The following is a 16,001-nucleotide window of genomic DNA, read 5'->3' as shown; positions in this document are numbered from 1 at the left end:
TAGTATGTGACGACAGATAATGCTTAAACTTTTGTGCTACCCAAGTTAGAGCACAACATGTCTTCTCAAGTTGAGTGTACTTATTCTCATAGACTGTAAACTTCTTGCTGAGATAATAGATGGCTTGCTCTTTTCTTCCTGTGATGTCGTGTTGACCCAACACGCAACCAAACGAATGATCTAGGACCGTTAGATAAAGGATTAATGGCCTCCCCGACTCAGGTGGAACCAATACAGGTGGATTGGATAAATAACCTTTGATCTGGTCAAATGCCTCCTGACATTCTGCCGTCCATTCTATCGCGGCATCTTTCCTCAGCAATCGAAAGATGGGTTCACAAGTTGTTGTGAGTTGAGCGATGAATCTGCTGATATAGTTAAACCTTCCCAACAGACTCATTACTTCTGTTTTGTTCCTCGGTGGCGGCAATTCCTGGATGGATTTGATCTTTGACGGATCCAACTCAATGCCTCACCGACTGACAATAAATCCAAACAGCTTTCCAGATGGAACACCAAATGCACATTTGGCTGGGTTGAGCTTAATGTCGTACCTTCGAAGTCTTTGGAAAAACTTCCTAAGGTCTGCTATGTGGTCTTCCTGACGCTTGGATTTGATGATCACATCATCTACGTACACTTCGATCTCTTTGTGTATCATATCATGGAACACAGTAGTCATTGCTCTCATGTACGTTGCCCCAGCGTTCTTCAAACCGAATGGCATTACCCGATAACAATAAGTCCCCCATGGCGTAATGAAAGCTGTTTTCTCTGCATCTTCTTTATCCATCAAAATCTGATGATACCCAGCATAGCAATCCACAAAGGATATTGGGCAATGGAAATTTATCCTTTGGGCTTGCCCTATTCAGATTACGGTAGTCGACGCATACCCTGATCTTCCCATCTTTCTTTGGTACTGGCACCACATTAGCCAACCAATCAGGATATCGAGAGACCCGAATAACCTTTGCTTGCAGCTGCTTGGTTACTTCTTCTTTAATCTTCACACTCATATCTGTCTTGAACTTCCTCAGTTTCTGCTTGACGGGAAGGCATGCCGGGTCAATGGGCAATTTGTGAACCACTAGCTTGGTGCTTAAACCCGGCATGTCGTCATACGACCATACAAAAACATCTTTAAACTCAATGAGTGCTTTGATTAATTCTTCCCTGATGCTAGGCTCAATGTGGATGCTGATTTTGGTTTCTCGGACATTATCCGCATCCCCTAGATTTACAGCCTCGGTGTCATTCATATTAGGCTTGGGTTTCTCTTCAAATTGGCATAGTTCTCGGTTTATTTCTTCGAAGGCTTTATCCTCATCATATTCAGACTCATCGTCATAATCGATCTCTTGTATCATTAAATCAGAGTCAGATTGATTTATTAGACTAGGTCGAAGATCCGTCGTGCATGCCATGTCATTAGAACCAGTAAAAAGAGAACTGTTCAGAAAGAGAAAAGAATAAAACAAAATTAAAATGAGACAAGAAAAGAATTTTATTAAAATGCGGGGTAACAGGGTTCACACTTTTACAAGACAAAATAAGATTTGGATTACACCCTGAATAATCCGAAAAATAAGAAAGCAAAAATCAAAGCCTACTACCAGGACTCTCCCCGAGTAGGAAGAGGAGTAACCGTCCAATTGTTGGTTTTGGCCTCAGGCCCCATAAACTGTATGTCTGTTCCGCTGGAACCCTCTCCGACTTCTACGATATTGACATCAGTGAACAATCTTTCGAAGCTCTGATTCAGATCCCCGTCAATCCCAATCAATGGCCCGAGAACTTTCGGGACCGGTGACCCCTTGGCGCTTGCTCTAACAAAAGATCTTGAGAGACGTGGCACAGGTTTGGGAAGAAACCAAACTTTCTTCTTCATTTTCCGCGCTCGTTTTACATCTGCCGCAGTCGGTTTGAACCCCAACCCAAAGGTCTCCAAATTCTTGGGCAAGGAAATAGGTTGAACAATTCCCTGAAGTTCAGCTCCCAAGCCTTTTCCTGGCATAAACCCATTACCCAGCATTTCTGAAACCATCATAACCGTTGCGGAAGCTATCCTAGGATGCTGAATGATTTCACCCTCGGGGATCTTGTTTGCTGACACTGCATCAAAAATCTGGTAGACCCAGGGACCTTTGTCATCATTGGTCTCTATGAAGGGTACAATGGCGCCTCCTACGGTGCACGCAGTGTCCTCGCCGTGCAATACGACCTCTTGTCTATCCCACTCGAACTTGACCATCTGATGCAAGGTGGATGGCACTGCTTTGGCTGCATGGATCCACGGTCGTCCCAACAGAAGGTTATAAGATACCGTAGCATCTAATACCTGTAATTCCATGGTAAACTGGACTGGACCGATGGTCAACTCAAGTACAATATCCCCCACGGTGGCTGTTCCATTTCCGTCAAATCCTCGGACGCAAATGCTATTCTTGTGGATTCTTCCGTGGTCGATCTTCAATTGGTTCAGGGTGGATAATGGACAAATATTGGCACTTGAGCCATTATCCACCAATGCCCGAGTAACTGCCGAATCTTCACATTTGACAGTTAGGTAGAGAGCTTTATTATGCTCCGTGCCCTCCACTGGCAGATCATCATCTGAAAATGTTACCCTGTTCACCTCGAAAATTTTGTTGGCAATCGTTTCCAGGTGATTTACAGAAATCTCATTGGGCACATGAGCTTCATTCAGTATCTTCATCAGGGCCCGACGATGTTCATCCGAATGGATTAATAATGATAGCAGTGAGATCTGGGCCGGTGTTTTCTTCAACTGTTCGACCACGGAGTAATCCTGCACTTTCATCTTCTTTAAGAAATCCTCAGCTTCTTCTTCTGACACAGGTTTCTTTGTTGCAGCTGGATTGGGTCTTCTCAACTCCGCCGGAGCAAAACACCGTCCTGATCGAGTCAGTCCCTGCGCCTCACAACTATTCTCCTCCACTTGTTGTCCCTTGTACATCACCACTGCCTTCTCATACTTCCAAGGCACAGCCTTGCTATCAATCATTGGTGTTTGGACTACTGGTTTTATGATGACCGGTTCCCTGCAGACCCCTTTCACAACAACCACGGGTGCAGATGATGCTCACGTTATTACCAACTTGGCTGGTTCTGGTTTCCTTGTAGCGGCAGATGGATTCTTCCCCAATATCACCACTGGCTTGACATCTTCCCCCTTCAACTGTACCCCTGCTTCCTCATTGATCGATTTTTCTTTCAAAGTGGCACGGATCATCATCACTGTCTGTGAGGGTTTCTTCGGCTCCCCTCCTTCGTGCACAAGCTCGATCATGTGGGCTTCAGGGTGCTTTGGCAATGGGTTCTGGTTAATGTTGGGTGCCTCCGGTGCCTGTACCTCGATCTTGTTGATATCAATAAGATCTTTTATTGCATGTTTCAGCCTCCAACATTTCTCGGTATCATGTCCGGGAGCTCCCGAACAATATTCACATCTTACCGAGTGATCCATATTTTGGGGTAAGGGATTTGGTAATCTAGGCTCAACAGGATTTAATAAACCCAACTGCCTCAATTTGTGGAACAAGGCAATATAAGTTTCCCCCAACTCAGTAAAAGTTCTTTGCCTCTGCAATCTTTCATTTCTGGCGGCCGGATTTCCCCTGAAACCCATCCTTGGAGGGTTCCTGTAGGCTCTTGGTGGTGGATAGGTGTTTTGTGGTGGTGGGTATGTGTTATGTGGAGGTGGGTATGTATTGTGGGGAACCGGCGCGCGCCATTGTGGGCGAACCGGAGGTTGGGTGTATGTCTGGTCTTGATGGACGGTGAAATGTTGTTCTTGTGGTTGGTAGTAGGGTTGTGGAGGGTAATTTGGAATGTGTGGGTAGTTTAGACGATGGGGTCTGGGTTGGTAATGAGGGGAAGGACCTCTAGATCTGGACCAATTGTCGGCCTCTAATGTCGTGACCTCCTCTCTCCTTTTCTTCCCTAGCGCACCTCCCGTGCTGCTCTGAATGGCCTGAGTTGTTGCCTTAATTGCCGAATAACTCAGGATCTTATTGGACTTAAGTCCCTCTTCTATCATACCTCTCATTTTCACCACTTCATTAAATGATTTGCCAACTAACGTCACCAAGTGACCAAAGTAAGTTGGCTCGAGAGTTTGTAAGAAGTAATCCACCATTTCTCCTTCTCTCATTGGGGGATCAACTCTGGCTGCCTGTTCTCTCCATCGGAACCCAAATTCCCGGAAGCTCTCTTCGGGTTTCTTCTCGAGCTTTAGCAATGTGAGACGGTCTGGGACTATCTCAAGGTTGTATTGGAAATGTCCTGCGAAAGCCTGTGCCAAGTCATCCCAGGTGTACCACCTGCTCGGATCTTGTCTTGTATACCACTCTAATGCCGACCCGCTCAAACTCTGGCCAAAGTAAGCTATTAATAGCTCATCTTTGCCCCCTGCTCCCCTCATTTTGCTACAAAAACCCCGTAGATGTGCCATAGGATCACCATGCCCTTCGTATAAATCGAACTTGGGCATCTTGAACCCTGCTGGTAATTGAACGTCAGGGAAAGGGCATAGATCCTTGTAAGCCACGCTGACCTGGTTACCTAACCCGTGTATGTTCCTGAAGGATTGATCCAGGCTTTTAAATTTCCGCATCACCTCGTCCTGCTCTGGGCTCTTAGCCGGCTTTTCAATCTCCGCCGGGACCTCAAAGTGGGGATTATAGGTATGTGGCTCGGGTGCTTTGAATGTGAGTTCAGGGGGTAATATTGTGTATCGTGAGCCTAAAACAGTGGCTCACTAGATGATCTGTGCAATAGGGCTGGGGGAGGTGCCACAAAGACGGGAACATTTGGTGGAGGAGGGTTTTGAGTGGGTGGTGGAGCTTGGGAATCATAAGCCTCTCTTCCCTGATAATAGTGATGGCTTGGGAAACTTGTTGAAGGACCGGGAGAGGGGTATTCCGGCGTGTGTGTTGGTTGGAGGGTAGGAGTAACGGGTAGTTCTTGCCCCTTCTGGGCTCTAGCTAAGGCTATCTGCATTTCATTCATTTCTAGCCTCATTTTTTCCATTTTCTCCAGGGCTTCCTTCAGCATCTGATTGGCCGTTTTTTCTGACTCAACGCTGTTGTCTGACCCAGTCATGCTTTCTGGTATAGGACCTTTTGATCTTGTTTGATAATGGTACGGTGCCAGTACGCTCTAACAACTAACTGATATTGATTGGAAAAACAACAAACTTGTCAGTGTTAGAGTCTTAACAGATATTGTAATTGCACGTTATGGGGATGCAATGCTCCTAGGTAGTTAATCATTTCTAACATGCTTTTGCTCTGACCGCATGCATCATCCCGGCTTATTTTTGCTCTGACAAATATATATATATATATATATATATATATATATATATATATATATATTTTATAATTACGGTCGAATCCTATAGAGATTGCCTACGTATCGTGACCCCGCACGAATCAGACCAAGCGTAGTTCGTGTCATAAGTAAAATTTTTTTTATTACTCAAAATAATGCTATTACAAGCCATCACAAAAAAAATACAGACTTCATATATATATATATATATATATATATATATATATATATATATATATATATATATATATATATTTTTGAGAATGTTTGAAAAAAAACATATGGGTAGACAACAGACTCGAAAAACAAACAAGTGCAAGATTGAACTAGGGATACATTAAAGCTTTGAATTTTGGTGCCCGCGAGGCATCATTTGGCCTTTCCGCGGGCTTAGGGGCCAGGCTTCTTTGCAAGCTTTTTAGTTCCTCCATGATCTAATGGACATAACCCATGATTGAGGTAAAAAGGATATCACGAGGCATCTCTTCACATGTTAGGCACTTCGTGGTGATATAGCGCCCTATATCATTGATCCTACCCCTGATTCTATCCCTCTCTATGCACAGCTGTTCTATCCGTTGATTCTTTAGTCCCAATATTCGAGTATTGTCAATGAGCTGCTCTTGGAACCTCTCCATTTGTTCTTCCATCCGGGCTATCGACTCATAGCAGTGTTCTCTATATGTTCTAGCATCCTGGGCTTGTTTGAGGACCCGATTATTGAGAATGGAGTTTATCTCTCTCAATGTCGCAACACTCATTTCGTAGTCCCTTTTTACTTGCCATAGGTGCTCTCTCCGTGATGTTGTAACTGTGGCCCACCTGACCCGCATTCTTGTTATACAAGCCTGGGATCTCTCCAAGTCTTCTCGGCTTTGGCTGACTTGATTTCTCAATTCCGCTATCAACCTTTCATCAGAGCGACGTTTCTGTCGGTCGCTATCACTCTTACTGACTTGGCGAATTCGGGCTTTCAGTGCCTGGTTTTCTTTGGCTAATTTGTTCTTCTCACCCTGCTCTGAGGCTACTTGAACGTTGTTTTCAAACATAAGCCTTTCAATTTGTCGCTTCAGCTTCCCGATTTCAACCTGGTAGCCTTCCTCTCTCACTAACCAGCCCCACTGTTCCTCCGAATCATCCGTAAATTGTTGGACGTGAGCTCTGACGAATCTGGAATCTTTTCCCGAACCAAACATCGTATTTTGGGTCTACCTCACCCTTAGCCAGCTCTCGAACCATAGTCTTGGGTTCAAGGAATCTACATTCGTGCCACAGCTTTCTAATTTTTCCTTCGGGGAACACGACTCCTGGACTCAACTCAATGGCGTGCTTGCTTAGATCCTCATCAGTGGGAATTACCTGAAATCTTCCTAGTTGGCGCAGTACCCGATGAGGAGCATATGGCTGGATGCTACGAAGTCCCATCAAAAGAACATGACATTCCTCGGCCGCCATGTATATTACCTCAGTATCATTCAACCACCCAAATGCCCATTCAACTTGGTCGGTTGTTGTTGACCTCAATTGTGCAAGCCATGCTTCGACGCCTTCGGGAAATATGACGTCTGTCATTCGTTTCTCAAAGCCGCTAATGCAGTTTCTCTCAGTCAACCCGTGGTTCATGTATCCCACTCGGTGATGGAGGTGTTCTTGCATCCACAGCTGGAGTAACAGATTGCATCCCTGAAAGAACTTGCCTCCTTCTCGGCATATAGTTAAAGCTCGGTAGATTTCAGACAAAATCAAAGGAACCACAGTACTGTCGGTTCTTTTGATTGCAACATCGGCCATCCCTACAAGGCCTATCTCTATTTTTTATCTTTGCGGGGACAGACCACAACTCCCAGAAATGTTGTGATAAATGCCAAAGTACGTCTTGCTTCCCACTTGATTCTGTTCCCAGTGTGAATTAATCCGAGGTTTGGTTCTTCCAAACCCTGAGGAATTCCGTACCGTTGATACAAGAATTGGAGAGTACAACATCCCTTCTACAAATCATCATTCTGCACCTTCCGACTAATGCTTAGCAAATCCAAGAACGTGTGCGGAGATACTGGTCTTGGTGAAAGTAAATACTGCCCTCTTAGTTTCCCATTCAACCCCACATATCCGGCGACTTCCTCTAGTGTAGGTGAAAGTTCAAAGTCAGCAAAACGAAACACATTGCGTGTTGGGTCCTAGAACGGTATTAGAGCCTCGATGATATCTGTCCTTGGCTTGATATTCAACAGATCGACAAAACCTCCCAAAACTCTTTCCACTATCTTTATACTATCCTTTCCCATATCATTCCACCACATGTGGAGTTGCAAAGGGACCTCGCTACACACTGAGAATGGTTCATTTTGACTTGTGCTCATCCTGCACATTTATTATAGTGATTAAAGAAGGAAAAACTTTTATTTGACTTAAAAACTATCTATATTCTAAAGAAATATTTTTTGGATTTTAATTTATTTTTTTTTGAAAAAACTTTTAAGGAGAAAGGAAATATTTTTGAACTAATATTCTGAATTTATGAAAGAAATACTACAGAAAAAAATATTTTTGAATTTTATTTTGAATATCTTTTAAACAAATAATTGGGATTTTGAGATTAAAAGGAAATATTTTTTTTTAAAAAAAATTGAGGTCTAAAAGAAAAACTTTCTAAAGAAGTGAGTAATGTTAAATATTTTTGGATTTTTTTTTTTTGAATACGGTGAGCCGAAACCAAAGAGGTTTGCCTCTGATCTCACATCCCGTGAGAATCAGACCCGCGTAGTTCAGGCTATAAACTAACTAATTTTTGAAAACAAACAATTTTTTTCCTTTTTCTTTTATAGCAAAAAAACCTATTTTCCTTTTTCATTTTTTTTTTGAAAATAAAGCAAATTAAAATAAAAGACTTATTCCTACACACTTTCTGCTTTCTAGGCAAACAAACAATTCTAAAAGTAAAAATATATATGTTTGTTTTTTAAAAAAAAAAAATTCGGCAGCATTTCGACAGTACTTAGACACTGATTTTTCTAAATTAATCATCTAACTTTCCACTTGCTATTTTTATTTTATTTTATTTTTTACACTCCCGAGACTCAGAAGCCGGTCAACATGCAAGACCGAGTAAATAAATGCACATAAAACAAATAAGATGCATCAGGATGGTTTTTTTTTTCCAGGTTGCTAGCCCTAGACGGACTCAACTCCTGTGTTGAGTCCCCTAAGTCAAAATGCACATGATGCAAATAAGCGTTCCTATTAGGGATCCGGCATGAAGCTGAGTTATTCTAGGTTCAGAACTTGGGTGTTTGTTCTAGACCTGGCTTACCCGAGCGGACAGCTCGAGCCGAGGGGGAGGCAGCGTACCGGGAATACAGAAGTTTCACCGGCTTTGCAACTTATCCAACCTCGTTCTAAATTGGGAATTTAGACACTATACAGAAAAGAAGTCACACGAAGTGCACCCTTCTTCATGATTTAGAAGACTCAGAGAGGAGATGGGTTTCGGCACAGCTTATATACAGTTCACATAAGATCAAAGCGGTAAAATCAGTTAATTAGCACATTAAGCACAGATCATGTAACAAAATCAAACGAAGCCAAATACAACAATTATTCCAAGCTCGAATTCTGAACCCTAAACCAGAGATTCTGGGTCCTAGTTTCCCCAGCAGAGTCGCCAGAGCTGTCACACCTCCTTTTTCCGCACCCGCGAGGGTACAGGGGAGTTTTTCCAATTAAAGGACAATCGAGACGGGATTGGTTTAATTATTTCAGAGTCGCCACTTGGGAGATTTAGGGTGTCCCAAGTCACCAATTTTAATCCCGGATCGAGGAAAAGAATGACTCCATATTACAGTCTGCGTACCAGAAAATCGGATAAGGAATTCTGTTAACCCGGGAGAAGGTTTTAGGCATTCCCGAGTTCCGTGGTTTTAGCACGGTCGCTTAATTGTCATATTTGGCTTATTTATCTGATTTTAATACAATTATGACCCGATGTGCCAATTTTAACTTTTTACTATCTGATTTTAAATACAATTATGAACCAATGTGCAAATTTAACTTTTTACCACTTTATTATTATTATTATATTTTTTTAAAAAAAAATTGTGAACATCGTTTAAAACATGTCTTTGGATTACGTCACATGAAATGCACCCGTAATCCGGAACACATTTTTATTCAATGTTTTAGGATTTAGATTTGGGTCGCATGAAATGCGCATCCGAGTTTAAGAAGGTAAAATTAATTAAATCGCGCCTAAAGAGTCTAGCGCGTCATTATCTTTGGGGAAGGAAGTGAAATTCACTAAACAATCCATCCCAAATTCTAAGTAATTTTTTTTTAAATAATTAAATAAATAAATGAGATTGGAGAATCCTGTAAATTTGTATTATTTACATCTATTTATTTTTAGCGAAATCCTTCCTTATTTTAAGAATATCCTTTAATGACTACCTTTTTATTATTACTAAGTTTGTCTATAAATATAAAATCAATATCTACATTCTTGAAAATAACATATTAAATAGAAGAGAAAAACAAATATTAACAGAAAGTAATAAAAATTATAATCATAAATACAACATGGAATTATCTAAAAATAAAATAAATAAAAAAACTAATTATCCCATAGTTGGATTAAAATTTAAATTGTTAGTAAGACTTAAGCTTATTGAAACTAATTATTTACAAATACTGAAAATTGAAAGAAAGAAAAAAAAACTTGATTACTAAACCATATTTCTAAAAAATTTAAACAATTTAACCTTAACTAACTTTGTTTTAATTCACATCATGTCCTAATACTTATTCGCAAACTAATTCATGTTTTAACTGAAATTGACTACATGATTCCGATTAACTTATCGTTGACGAAAAACTTTATGAATAAGGAACTTAGTTAATTTTTGCCAAACTGATTCAATAACGCCATTTTTTACGTTATTTCTTCTTCTTTTTTTAAACAGTTTTAATTAATAATCAGGCTTAAATATATTTTCTAATAATCTAGTTAAGGCGTTATTTAATATGTCGCTATAATATGCCTAGTTATGCCAAATGACAATGATTTACAGAATAATAATACATGAATAACCTAAATACAATACAAAAAAATTAAATTAAACTAAATATAAAATTTAACACTCCATTCTTCATTTCAGCTTACAAAATGCCAAAATTACAGTTGTGTACCTGATATTGTCAATATAAGAAGAAGAAAGTCAGCAACGTAATACGTAACACAGCAACAGCAACAATAACCAGCAATAACCAGTCAACGAAAATCCCAGTGACAGCTTTGAAAAATTCAAAATAAAATCCAGGAATGCCGAAAATAACGGACAGAAACCAAGGGAAATTTTCAGATTTTTGAAAGGCTAGTTAATCTTCAACCCTTAATTTCTACACCTGTATACCAGAATATTTATCAGGTGTGTACTACTTTCTCTTCTAATTTTCAAATTTTTTTTTTCTTTGTATGTTTTTCTTTTCTTGAGAGTTTCAATATTTTTTTCGGAATAAATGTTCAGCTCCTTTTTTTCTCTAATCTCTCTTTTTTCTTTCCCCCCTTCTATCTGATTTCAAGACTTCTACTTATATCCCATCCCATAAATCTTTTAATCAATTAAAATCAACCCATTTTCTCTACCAAACTCATTATCTTCCCACTCATCCCCATTACATTAAATAAACATATCACATCACCCCATTATATTTGTCCCCCATGCCTAACATAAAATAATGCAAGATTCCCCTTTAAATTAAATCTTGTCCCCCCTTTATATTAAATAATCATATCACAACCCACCCCATTTCATTTTGTCCCCCATGCTTCAAATAAACAATTACAAAATGTACAATTCCTAAACTACCCCTTCTGACCTTACTGAAATTACCAAACTACCCCTGAACGTATTACAAATTTACCAAACTACCCATCAGCTATAACACATCAATTAATCAAACTTAACCAAAATATAGACAATATGATCAATTTCTAACAATGTTCAAACAACAATATGAACACGGATGAACATCATAACAACAATATCACATGAGCATGATTTTAACAACATTTCAACAACAAATCACATGAACACAAATTGAACAACCAAGAACAACTAAAATTTGATTGAACAATATTTTTGGCAACAACAAACCTATTTTTCGGATTTAAACAACAACAACAACAATCAAACAAGTATATTTAGATTCCTAAATTCAATAATATTGAACTTAAAATCAACTCTAACAACATTACAACAAACAATTCTTATATTAAACTTTAAACAAGATTATGAGAACAATTCAGGAAATAATCATAAATGGTAAACAAGAAATCAAACTATACAAAATTCGGATTCAAGATCATCCAAACATGAACATGAATGAATCTATTTTAACACAACAAACATGACGGATTAAACGATTAAATCAATATATTCCTTTAACACAACTAAATTCTTTAAACAAATAACAAGATCGACGAAGAAACAATTATGAACTTAAACTTGCAAACAATTTCTAACAATACATCAAATACATGAAACAAATTGAAGAAACAATTAATTAAATTTCAATTTGAATCTAACAAATATTAAACTAACAAATATTCACTTAAACAATAATACAAACATGAAATAAACATGAAAACAACTAATTAAACTTCTATTTTGAAATCTGAAAATTAATTTTAACAAAGCACATGAACATGAACAAACTAGAAAAACGATTTCAACGATGAACAACGAACAAAACAAGAATCAAATATTTAACGATTTTTGTTTATGTGAAAATGCAATAAAATGTTAATCAATTTATATCGGCAAACAGTGGTTAATTATGTATTCGTGTAGCTGATTATAATAACTAATGCAACATGAACACAGAATCTCCATTAATAATCAATTCACACTATGGAATAGTTAAAAAATAGTTCATTGTAAAGTGTAAAATGCAAAATGATATTATGATATATATTAATAATATTTAAGAAGTAAAAAACGTTAATGGTAGGAAAGATACATAAGAATTTAAATGTGGCATAACGTCAAAAGTTTTTGAAGTGAGCTAATGGTATTGTGTAATCAAAGATTATAACAGAATAAATGGACAAAATAAAATTCAAAACTACTAACCGGATTGAAACGACGAACGACTAACCAACGACGAACTCGAACTTAGTCTTCAACGAAAACCCACCTTCCTTTAAACTCGACGAACTCACAACGACAAACGACGACCTCGACAGATTGAAACTGAGGAACGACGAACAGCAGCCATGAGAGCTCGAGCTCGAGCTATAATCAATGGCGACGACGAAGGGGAAAACACTCGAGCTATAATCAATGGCGACGACGAAGGGCAAAACAGTAACAAAAACCATGGTAACCACGCTGCTCAACTGTAGCAAGAAGACCACTGTAGCAGCGGCGAAGAAACTGGAAGGAGAGCAGCAGCGACGTGGAGAAGAAGACGACGCAACAGTGAAGCAATTCGTCGAAGGTTGCTTGGTTGAAGGAGGAAGGCGACGCAACAATATGTGTGTGTGTCGTGAGAGTGACGGGGTGAGGGGAAGGGCTGGAGGGGTCTGTTTGGAGGTGAGGATGGAGGGGAGGCCATGGTTGGGGTCTTGGTGTTTTGCTTGAGGAAGAAGAAGAAGAGAGATAGAGAGGGGGGCGGGTAGTTTAGTGTTTAGGTTAGGGTTTTTGATTTTGTTTTTTCTTTTTTTGTTTTTGTTTTATTTTTGAAATGCAAGGTAATAAGGGTGTTGGGTTATGGACCGGGTCGACCCGGTTTGAAATGGACTGGGTCGTAGGGAAGATTGGGCCATTTTTGGGCCTATGGCTTGAAGTTGAAGAAGAGGCCTAATTCCGACTTTCTTTATATTTTCGCTCTCTTTTCTTCTTTTATTTTTCTAAAACTAAATTATAAAAATACTTAAACTATTATTAAGAACTAAATTAATTTATAAAAGCGCAAATTAACTCCCAATAACAATTAACGCACAATTAAGTATTAATTAAGCATAAAATTGTATATTTGGACATTAAATGCTAAAAATGCAAACGATGCCTATTTTTGTAATTTTTTTAATTTTTGTAAAACAAATTTAATTACTAAAAATTGTAGAATTAAATCCTATATGCAAAATGCGACATATTTTTGTATTTTTTATTAATTTAGCAAATAAACATGCACAGACAAATACAAATACTTATTCAAAATATCACAAAATTGCACACCAAAGAAAAATCATTTTATTTTTTGGATTTTTTGGGAGTAATTCTCATTTTGGGCAAAAACACATGTATGTTCAAAAGTGTCATCAATGCCAGATATATGACGACATGATACGAGTGCCACCCAATGAACTCAATGCAACAAGTTTACCCTAGCCTTTCTCCGCTTGGGATATGGATGTCATCGGACCAATCGAACCCGCTGCTTCAAATGGGCATAGGTTCATTCTAGTGGCCATAGACTACTTCACAAAATGGGTTGAAGTTACATCTTATAAAGCTGTAACTAATAAGGTTGTAGCAGATTTTATCCGGGACCACATTGTTTGTCGATTTAGAGTACCATAGTCAATCATTACCGACAATGCCGCCAATCTCAACAGCACTTTGATTAAATCCATGTGTGAAATATTCAAGATCAAGCATAGGAACTCCACAACATATAGGTCATAAATGAACGGAGACGTAGAAGCCACCAACAAGAACATCAAGAAGATATTGAGAAAAATGGTGGACAATCTTTTGCTTGTTTAGAGATGTGAGAATAAAAAGGTTGATTCTATAGATCCTAAAAAAAGTTATTACGGTACTAATATATTGTCTATTTTCGTCTTTTTGAGCCGAGGGTCTATAAAAAATAGCCCCTCTATTTCCTCGGGGTAGAGGTAAGGTATGTGTACACACTACCCTCCCCAGATCCCACTTGTGGAACTTTACTAGGTCGTTGTTGTTGTTGAGATTTGTCTAGTTGAAAAATAATTTTACTTGTATGATCGATTTAGAAAAGAATATTAAATTAAATTCTTTTGCTAATATGTGTCCCGGCCCAAAATTCCAACGAAGAGGTCGTTATGGCACTTAACATATGTTTGCTAGTCAAGCCAACATTATCTAAACAATTAAGCAATTTAACAATTTTAAAACACACAATAAATAGATATTAAGACCGAAATATCTCGAAATATATAATAAATTTATAAAAGTAGCTATCTAAACTAATCCCATAAACAGGTTTCACAAGTAGGGGTGTACATTTTTGGGGTTTTCAATTACCAAACTAAACCAATTGCCTCGAATTTTTTAAATCTATAAATCAAACCAAACCAACAAAAGTCGAATTTTTCAATCTCGATTTTTCTCGGGTTTTTCGACAAAATATAATCTTCATAGCATAATATATATATTTTGTACTCTAGTATTTCTTAGGTCCTAGTAGGATAAATTATATAAGATGTTACCTAATAAAATAATATAAAATAATGTGAGAAGAGTCATGATTATACTTAAATACTCTACAAATCGCATAAAATAAATATTTTATAATTAATAAGCCATGATAAAAATAAACATCATCTAAAACTACAATTCATGCTAAAATAAGTTCGACGAATAAGAACTAAGTATTAATTACATGACTAAATAATATTAAAAGTAAATTATGCATTTTCACTATCTAAACCAATATTGCAAAACTAAAAAAATAAATATCTATATCATTCCTAGTATTGGTTGAATTTTTTGTTAGCATTAATATTTATTTGATTTTGCTTTGGACTTTATTCAAGTTACTAACTTTTACAGGCTATTAAACTTATTAGATCATTCAAAAGTTCTAAGTCCAAGCTTGAAATAATACATTAAAAGAGATAACTATGAAAAAGTTTAAAAAATATTTATAAATTACATTACAACAACAACAACAACAACAACAACAACAACAACAACAACAACAACAACAACAACAACAACAACAACAACAACAACAACAACAACAACAACATCCCAGTATAATCCCACAAGTGGGGTTTGGGGAGGGTAGTATGTACGCAGACCTTACCCCTACTCTGAGGGGCAGAGAGGTTGTTTCCAGGACCCTCGGCTCAAGAGAGCAACAACAGACAATATATTAGTACTATCAATAGAGTCTTAATAAATAACATAAAATGCATAACATAGAATAACAAAATACAACAATATAAGAAATAATGGAAATACGAAAATGATGGAGAAAAGGATGTAAGGTATACTAATATCCAACAGATACAACCCTGCATCAGTAACTGATCAGTAGCGCCCTGAGACTAACTCCTAAATGGTTAATGTCACTCTAGTGCGCTGTAGTAATATTCACAAACTTCTCCCTAACCTACAACCTTAATGCTCGACCTCCACAATTCCCTGTCAAGGGTCATGTCCTCAGAAATCCTAAGTCGTGTTATGTCCTGCCTGATCACCTCCCCCCAATTCTTCTTAGGTCTCCCTCTACCTCTTCTCGTGCCCACCACAGCCAGTCACTCATACCTCATCACTGGAGCATCAGTTCTCCTCCTCTGAATATGTACGAACCATCTGAGTCTTGCTTCCCGCATCTTGTCCTCAATGGGGGCCATGCCCACCTTCTCTCGAATATCT

At 38.2% G+C, this 16,001-nt stretch overlaps 1 long non-coding RNA gene across 1 annotated transcript; it reads right to left on the bottom strand.

Annotated features, from left to right (window-relative positions):
- Nucleotides 1–10,414: 10,414 nt before the first annotated feature.
- On the bottom strand, nt 10,415–13,294 carry LOC142170788 (uncharacterized). Its single transcript, XR_012700348.1, has 2 exons — nt 12,486–13,294; nt 10,415–10,539 (listed from the first exon to the last, which is right to left on the bottom strand). It is a non-coding gene; the product is annotated as an uncharacterized LOC142170788 (long non-coding RNA).
- Between the last annotated feature and the right edge of the window lie 2,707 nt (nt 13,295–16,001).

This window comes from Nicotiana tabacum, chromosome 16 (assembly GCF_000715075.1).
Source record: "Nicotiana tabacum cultivar K326 chromosome 16, ASM71507v2, whole genome shotgun sequence".
Lineage (NCBI taxonomy): Eukaryota > Viridiplantae > Streptophyta > Magnoliopsida > Solanales > Solanaceae > Nicotiana > Nicotiana tabacum.
This window is presented reverse-complemented; position numbering and strand designations above follow the sequence as displayed.